Source organism: Hevea brasiliensis, chromosome 18 (assembly GCF_030052815.1).
Source record: "Hevea brasiliensis isolate MT/VB/25A 57/8 chromosome 18, ASM3005281v1, whole genome shotgun sequence".
Classification (NCBI taxonomy): domain Eukaryota; kingdom Viridiplantae; phylum Streptophyta; class Magnoliopsida; order Malpighiales; family Euphorbiaceae; genus Hevea; species Hevea brasiliensis.
Genome location: NC_079510.1, coordinates 37506039 through 37515538, shown reverse-complemented (window position 1 = coordinate 37515538; position 9500 = coordinate 37506039).

The following is a 9500-nucleotide window of genomic DNA, read 5'->3' as shown; positions in this document are numbered from 1 at the left end:
CCGGGAGCTGACTCCTGACCTAACTGTCAAATAAAAGAAAATTTTGGAGTCGAGAATTAAATTAAAGAACTAATAGAAAAACAAATAAAAAAAAAGAAAAAGAAAAGTTGAAAAGGTAATGACATCATGTGGTGACATAAGCATGATACAATAAATTTTTATTTTTAAAATTTGACATTTTGGGATAATTACTAACAATTAAAAAGAAAAAAGAGAAAAGAAAAAAAATGGTCTTCTTCTTTAACTTCAAGCCGTCCAGTCTCTCTCCCATCCCTTCCATTTACTTCATGAAAACCTCCATTGAAGCCACCTAAAGCTTCCTTTAAACCCTAAATCTTGCCATGAAATCTCTACATCCCATAACTAAAACTTGTGTTTGAGCTTTGATAAGAAGGTTAGGAGTAAATAAATCAAGCAAAGTTTGAAGAATTGGAGAGACAAATTCTGCTCACTTAAGGTAAGCTAATCCAACCTTTCTTTTTAGTATATATGATGTATTTAGGGTAGAAATGAATGAGATTATATGAAGAAATTGGAAAATATTGCATGATTAGGAAGAGAGGGAATTTCAGCCAGCATTGTGGGGAGTGTGATTTGCATGGTTTGATTGATTTGGATGGGAATATGAACCTCAAGTAGTTGAGTGATTATAGTTAAAGGCTTTGAATTAGCTAAATGCAAAGAATTGGTGAACTAGGGTTTTGGACACTTAGGGTTTAGAGACAAAAATGTGAGAAATTGGTAAATGATGTCTTTGACCTAGTTTGAAGTGAGAAATGGTCATTTGTGACCAAATGAAGTATGTTAGAAGTGTTTGAACCAAAAGCAAATTCGGATTCAATGTGGTCATGCTGCAGGTAGCTGGACCAAGGTCCCTTTGAGGGACCAAAACTGAAAATTTACAAATCCAATTAGTATGAGACCAATTGGGAATGAAAATAGACACCAAATGACACAATTTTCATTTAGGAAGCATGCCCAAAAAGTGACCAAAACCTAGTGAATAAATTGACCAAATCTAGAAATTCTCAGTCTACCCTATACAAACTGACCAAATGAACAGTGTTTGTTTATTTGGCCATAACATGAGCTAGGCAGGTCTAAATGACCTGAAATTTTACCAGTGGATAGATGAGATATAGACCTAAAAATTTCATGAAGAATACTAACCCAAATTATGCCATAACCAAGTCATTTGGCCACCCAAATTTGGTGACCTAAAACTGCCAGAACCAAAATTTGCCCAGAAATCTGGGTTGAGTCCAATCCGGCAGCCATGACTCAAATGGCTATAACTTAAGCTAAAAAACTCCAATTGGAGTGATTTAAAAAGGAGAATAAACTTAAGACAATAGGGAACATTTTCTATGAAGAAAGTTTTACCAAATTCTAACAGAAAAATGACCAATGGAATAGTGCAACTTTAGACACCAAAACTAAAAATTATCAAATTTGCCTAAAAGACTTAGAATTTGAGTAAACAACCAAAACCAACAAATTTAGTGACCAAAATGTGGTATGTGGGTGAAGTTGGAATTCCCATACCTATTAAGCCTTAGAAAGTTTACAATTTGACTTGAATAGTATAGTGAATAGAAACCCCAAAATACAAAATTTAAAGAACGTCGAGTCTAGCACATTAGAGCTAGGTAAAAGTGAATTTAAATTTATTTTTGGATTTGTGCTAAGTTATGATACTGAAACACTGTGAAACTGTGTGTTTCAGTGGAAAAGAACACCGGGAAAGAACTCGAGGAATCGAGTCAAGACCAAGAGGCGACTCGTTTAAGGTTTGTGCACAACGTATAATTTTTGTAAATTATCTTCTGCATATTGTTTTAAATAATGTGAAATATTGAATTATAACATTCTTATGATGCTTTTGATTTAAATTGTTGAAAGTTAATTGTGTATATTTGAAATGGCAATGTTTAGCAAATTGTTAAGATAAGTTTTGAAACCACAGTGTCATGACCATATATTTGAACACCTCACTAGCATGACTAGTGGGGGTAATCAGTTTCGAATTTTGATTCCTTCTCTGGCTGAAGTGTTGAGGTGTGTGCTAGTAGAAGAAGAAATTGAATAGATATCCATATATTTGAGCTAGCTAGCCTTGTGATGTGACTTCTCCTTAGCCTCTGGCTATTGAGATTATATTTGTTTCGAATGGCATGATATAACTGTGGGTTTTATGAAATGTGATTTGATACTTCAAAATGAAATTGTTTGGGATTAAAATCTCATAATTCATGTTTTGTATTTAATTCTCATGTTCAGTCCAATTTTTGAATAAATGTGATTTAAATTCTGCATAAAGAATATTTTAGTATGTTGTGCACCACTGAGTCCTAGTACTCAGCGATGGTTGTTATTGCTGTCGCAGATTTAAAGACTAGAGGAGCGGCAGACTGAGCTGCTGAGGATTGTGGAGCGACTTAACTTGAAGTTATATTAGGTATAAGTTATACCCTGACTGTAAATATTTATTTTGATGTATATAATGCACGTAATTGTATGGACTTGTAAAATTAGTCATGAACAGCTTGTACAAAGTTTGTATAAAGTTTGTAATAAATTTTAGTTTGAATTTCTTTTAATGTAAATTTTTAGTATGATGTATATATAAATTGTTTATCTTTAATGAAATAAGAATGAATGAAACTGATTGACAGTATCTTGATGATTACTGATTTTTTGGAAATTGATAAATGAGGATTGTTGAATTTTGAAACTTGAGATTGATTGTGAATTTGAAGAAGTTGTTGAGAAAAATTATTGGAAGTGCTTTTTTTCAGGTATTTGAAGAACTTTTTTCTCAAAATATAGACGGAACTCTGCCAAAATTTTTATAAAATTTGCGAAAAAAATAAAATGGGCCAAAAATTTCAACTAGCTTTCAACTTTAATTAAATGTTTTGATACCAACTAGAAAATGCTCACCACTTAACAAAAGTAAGAAAACTATTTTAAAATCCCTTGTAGGGTACTTAATGAGTTATCGGTAGGTGAAGTTCGGTAGTTTATTAGGTTTTCTACGGGATATATGCCTTACAGAGGGGTAAGGTGTGACATGTTTTAGTGGTATCAGAGTAAATTTTTGAAGTATGTTTTAACTTGAGAATTTGTGTCTTTCTTTGTTAAGTACAACTGCTCAATGTTCATATTTGTTACATACAGTGCATTACATCATAAATATGAACTAACGGAGGGAAATCTCCATGTGTTACTTGTTCAAGAGATACCCTAACTTCAGCCTGAAATGGAAGAAGGGGATCGCTCAGTTGAGCAATATGTTGAAGTTGAGGCACAAAGGGAAGTCCCAGCTCTACAAAATGTCAGTGGGTCAGTGGCACCAGCCCCACAAATGTTGCAGTTTCCTGCACATTTCGAACAGCAGATGGCTGCGATATTCCAACAAATGGCTGGGGGTATGCCTGCTCAAGCTCCACCCCAGACTGTTGTGGTGCAACCTCAAGCTCCAATTAGACAGTATCATAAGTTATTAAAGTATGGGGCTACAGAATTTAAGGGTATACTAGACCCGCTTGAGGCAGAGCAATGGCTTGAAAGGATGGATAGAGTATTTAAGAAGCTGCACTGCCAGGATGAATTGAAGTTTGAATACTCTGCGTCACTACTGCAAGGGGATGCGTATGATTGGTGGAAGACCATCCCCCACAGCTTAGCTGAACCACCAGTATTGACCTGGGATGACTTCATCAGAGAATCTAGACAGAAATACATCCCAGATGCATATGTTGATCAGAAATTGCAAGAATTTTTGAGTTTGAAACAAGGGAACCGATCAGTGGCAGAGTATGAGAGGGAGTTCTCCCGCTTAAGTCATTATGCTGGGAGTCTCCTTTCTACCAGCAAGGCAAGACGCAAGAGATTTGAGACTGGTTCGAAGCCCAGTTTGAGAATGCAAGTTGTGGGATTCAGACAGCAATTTTTCAGAACTCATGTCTGAAGCACTCGAGTTAGAGAGAATTGAAATAGAAGCGACACCTGTAAAAGAAAAATTAGAAAGGACTGAGAAAATAGAAAAAAATAAAGGTGAAAAGTTAGTAGAGCAAAGTTCTAGTGGTACCTCTAGAAAGAAGAAGAAATTTAGTGGACCCAGCAAGGGTCGAGGTGGAAGATTTGGAAGGGGCCGATTCTCTGGACAGAGACCCCCTAGGTGCAGTCGCAATGAGCAGGGTTCATATCCCGCTGCCTCGTGAGACTTGTGGCAAGATTCATGGGAGAGAATGCTATTGGTCTACGGGAGCCTGTTTTAACTGTGGATGCAAGGGCCATCTTGCTAAAGACTGCACTAGTGCTCCTAATATACTCCAGCTCCTATGACTGTAGAAGTATCTATTCAGAGTCCTGCTCCCAGAGGTTCACAATCAGTTGGCAGAGGTAGAGGCACTACTTCTGGCAGTCAGGGCACGGTTGGTCTGTCAGCACAAGGAAGTGCTTCAGCCAGAGTTTATACGTTGAGATAGCGAGAAGAGGCTGAGACTTCTGATATTGTAGCTGGTATTTTTTCTATCTCTGAACAAGAAGTATTTGTGTTGTTTGATCCGGGTTTAACCCATTCATATGTTAGTGCTAGCATAGTCAGTTCACTTGCTGTTCTATGTGTCCAAATAGGTTTTGAAGTGCTAGTAACTAGTCCGTTAGGACAAGAGGTTCGGGTCAATAGAATCTATAGAGACTGTCCTTTGGTGATCCAAGGATATGTTTTTCTGTCAGATTTGATTGAAATGCCCTTCAGAGAGTATGATATCATCTTGGGCATGGATTGGTTAGCCAGGCATCACACCATGATTGACTATAGACTGAAGACAGTCACTTTTGGTCTCTCTCTGTATGGTGATGTGATAATACATGGGGAGGCATTTACTGCCATCAAACATCATTTCGGCTGCACTAGCCAGAAGGATGATCAGAAAGGGGTGTGAAGCATACTTAGCACATGTGATAGACACCCAAGTGGGGAGCCTATCACTGAGAGACATCCCTATAGTATGTGACTTTTTGGATGTGTTTCCTGATGAATTACTAGGATTACCTTCAGAAAGAGAAGTGCAGTTTGAAATTGATGTTATGCCTGGTGTGGACCCAATCTCTATAACACCATATAGAATAGCACCTGCAGAATTGAAAGAGTTAAAAGTGCAGTTGCAAGAATTTCTTGACAAGGGCTTTATCCGCCCTAGTGTGTCCCCTTAGGGAGCGCTAGTGTTGTTTGTTAAGAAGAAGGATGGCACTCTCCACTTGTGTATTGATTATCGGCAGTTGAATAAGGTGACAATAAAGAATAGATATCCATTGCCCCGCATTGATGACTTGTTTGATCAGTTGAGGGGTGCAGCTGCGTTCTCCAAAATTAACCTGAGATCAGGTTATTATCAGCTGAAAGTACAAGAGCAGAGTATTCCTAAAACTGCCTTCAGAACCTGCTATGGCCATTATAAGTTCTTGGTCATGCCATTCGGGTTAACTAATGCTCCGGCTGCTTTTATGGATCTGATGAACACTATCTTCAGACCATACCTCGACCAGCTTGTTGTGGTATTTATAGATGATATATTGGTCTATTCGAGGAGTGCAGAAGAGCATGATAGACATCTGCAGATTATACTACAGACTTTAAGGGAGAAACAGCTATACGCCAAATTGTCCAAGTGTGAATTTTGGCTAAAGGAAATATCTTTCTTGGGGCATGTAGTATCAGAAGAGGGCATCAAGGTAGATCCAAGTAAGATTGAAGTTGTCCTTAATTGGAGGCCACCCAGAAATATCACAGAGATTCGTAGTTTTCTGGGTTTAGCTGGATATTACCGTCGGTTTGTGAAGGGATTCTCCATGTTGGCATCTCCATTGACCAAGCTGCTTAGAAAAGATGTGAAATTTCAATGGATGGATAAATGCCAACAGAGTTTCGATGAATTGAAGAAATGTTTGACTGAAGCTCTAGTCCTTACTTTACCTACTCCGGGTGAAGAATACACAGTTTATAGTGATGCTTCTCACAATGGGTTAGACTGTGTATTGATGCAAGATCAAAATGTCATTGCCTATGCATCATGCCAGCTAAAACCGCATAAGAAGAATTATTCGACACATGACTTGGAGCTCGCAACTATTGTGTTTGCTCTTAAGATTTGGAGACACTATTTGTAAGGGGAGAAATGTTACATCTACACAGATCATAAGAGTTTAAAGTATTTGGGCACCCAAAAAAAGCTGAATTAGAGACAGAGGAGATGGTTAGAATTGATAAAAAAAAAAACTATGATTATCTGATAGACTATCAGTCAGGGAAAGCTAATGTTGTGGCTGACGCCTTAATTCGCAAGACTATGGCGAGTCTACGGGTTACTCCTTTATCTATGGTACATGAGTTGAGATCATTACATGCCAGCTTAGAGATTAATGATGAGGGGCAGACAGCAGTTGCATGGCATGTACAGCCAGTGTTGATTGATCAGATTAGAATGGCTGCTCAAAATGATGAAAGGTATCAGAAGCTGTTGGAAGAAGTCCGGCAGGGTAAGAAACCAGAATTCTCGATCAGAGATGATGGTCTACTGCTACACCAGGGCAGAATGTGTATTCCTAATGATGTCGATTTTAGGCAAATCATTTTGAAAGAAGCACATGAGTCTACTTTTACCATGCACCCTGGTGGCACAAAAATGTATAGAGGGCTAAAGGAGCATTACTGGTGTATAGGTATGAAAAGAGATGTGGCAGAGTTTGTTTCTAAATGCCTAACTTGTCAGCAAGTAAAGGTAGAGCATCAAGTACCCGCTGGGTTATTACATCCACTACCAATACCAAAATGGAAATGGGAGAGAATAACAATGGATTTTGTGATGGGACTTCCGAGGACACAGAAGAGTCATGATGTAGTTTGGGTCATTGTTGACAGATTGACCAAGTATGCTCATTTTCTGCCAGTCCGGATGGACTACAGTTTAGAAAGATTGGCCAAGTTGTACATTGATAAGATTGTGAGACTGCATGGAGTGCCAGTATCCATCGTATCAGATAGAGATCCTAGGTTCACTTCTAGATTCTGGGGTAGTCTTCAAAGAGCCCTAGGAACTATATTAAACTTTAGTACTGCATTCCACCCACAGATAGATGGCCAGTCTGAGAGGGTAATTCAGATCTTGGAAGACATGCTACAGGCTTGTGTGATTGAGTTTGAGGGTAGTTGGGATACACACTTGCCTTTGATTGAGTTTGCTTACAACAACAGCTACCAATCAAGCGTTGGGATGCCTCCATATGAAGCTTTGTATGGCAGAAAATGTAGAACCCGTTGTGTTGGGATGACGTGGGTGAAAGAAAGATGATTGGGCCAGAAATTGTTCAACAAACTGAAGAGAAAATCAGATTGATCAGAGATCGACTTAAGACTGCATCAGACTGTCAGAAGTCCTACATTGATTTAAAGAGAAGAGATATTGAGTATGCAGTGGGTGAGAAAGTATTCCTCAAGGTTTCCCCTTGGAAGAGAATTATGAGATTCGGCAGAAAGGGGAAACTGAGTCCTTATTTCATTGGGCCATATGAGGTTCTGGAAAGAGGGGGTCCTTTGGCATATCGTTTGGCGCTACCTCTAGAGTTGGAGAAAATACATAATGTCTTCCATGTGTCTATGTTGAGGAGGTATCGATCAGACCCATCTCATGTACTACCAGTAGAAGAAATTGAAGTAAATCCAGACCTTACATATGAAGAAGAACCCATAGAGATTCTGGCTTATGAGGTGAAGCAGCTACGGAACAAGCAGATCCCGTTAGTAAAAGTGCTGTGGAACTATCATTCGGGCCAGGAAGCTACTTGGGAACGAGAGGAGGACATGAGGAGACAGCACCCATAGCTGTTCAGAGATTGATACCGGGTAAAATTTCGAGATGAAATTTATTTTAAGGGGGGGAGAATTGTAACACCCTATTTGTATAGCTTGGTATATTTCACTGCTCCGGTGACTGGAGTCGATCCAGATAATTAAGGGGATTAGAACCACACTTAAGACAACTAGATAAGCCATAAACACAAATAATTAGTAATTGTCAATTAGTTAAGTATAAATAAGAAAAACAGAACATAAGAAGTTAAACGAGCCGAGAGTCACAGCGATGGGTGACTTTCTCAGGAACGACTGCGAAGTCGATTTAAACTCAAATTTCGAACCGTAAAATGTGACGCCGCAGTCCTTAGGACCATTACAAACAGAGTGGAAAAGAGAAAATCATGAAAAAGAACAGTTAAGCCAATCAAATAATTAGGTCAAGGATCCGGAAGAAATATTGAATTATTTGCAAACCGAGTTGAACCGGTGAGGGACAATTTGGTTAATTAACCCCGGGAGCTGACTCCTGACCTAACTATCAAATAAAATCAGAGAAAAGAAAATTTTAGAGTTGGGAATTAAATTAAAGAACTAATAGAAAAATAAATTAAAAAAAAAAAGAAAAAGAAAAGTTGAAAAGGTAATGACATCATGTGGTGACATAAGCATGATGCAATAAATTTTTATTTCTAAAATTTGACATTTTGGGATAGTTACTAACAATTAAAAAGCCAAAAGAGAAAAGAAAAAAAAATGGTCTTCTTCTTTAACTTCAAGCCATCCACTCTCTCTCCCATCCCTTCCATTTACTTCATGAAAACCTCCATTGAAGCCACCTAAAGCTTCCTTTAAACCCTAAATCTTGCCATGAAGTCTCTACATCCCATAACTAAAACTTGTGTTTGAGCTTTGATAAGAAGGTTGGGAGTAAATAAATCAAGCAAAGTTTGAAGAATTGGAGATACAAATTCTGCTCACTTAAGGTAAGCTAATCCGACCTTTCTTTTTAGTATATATGATGGATTTAGGGTAGAAATGAATGAGATTATATGAAGAAATTGGAAAATATTGCATGATTAGGAAGAAAGGGAATTTTGGCCAGCATTGTGGGGAGTGTGATTTGCATGGTTTGATTGATTTGGATGGGAATATGAACCTCAAGTAGTTGAGTGATTATAGTTAAAGGCTTTGAATTAGCTAAATGCAAAGAATTGGTGAACTAGGGTTTTGGATACTTAAGGTTTAGAGACAAAAATGTGAGAAATTAGTAAATGATGCCTTTGACCTAGTTTGAAGTGAGAAATGGTCATTTGTGACCAAATAAAGTGTGTTAGAAGTGTTTGAACCAAAAGCAAATTCAGATTCAATGTGGTCATGCTGCAGGCAGCTGGACCAAGGTCCCTTTGAGGGACCAAAACTGAAAATTTATAAGTCCAATTGGTATGAAACCAATTGGGAATGAAAATAGACACCAAATGACACAATTTTCATTTAGGAAGTATTCCTAAAAAGTGACCAAAACCTAGTGAATAAATTGACCAAATCCGGAAATTCTCAGTCTGCCCTATACAAACTGACCAAATGAACAGTGTTTGTTCATTTGGCCATAACTTGAGCTAGGCAGGTCTAAATGACCTGA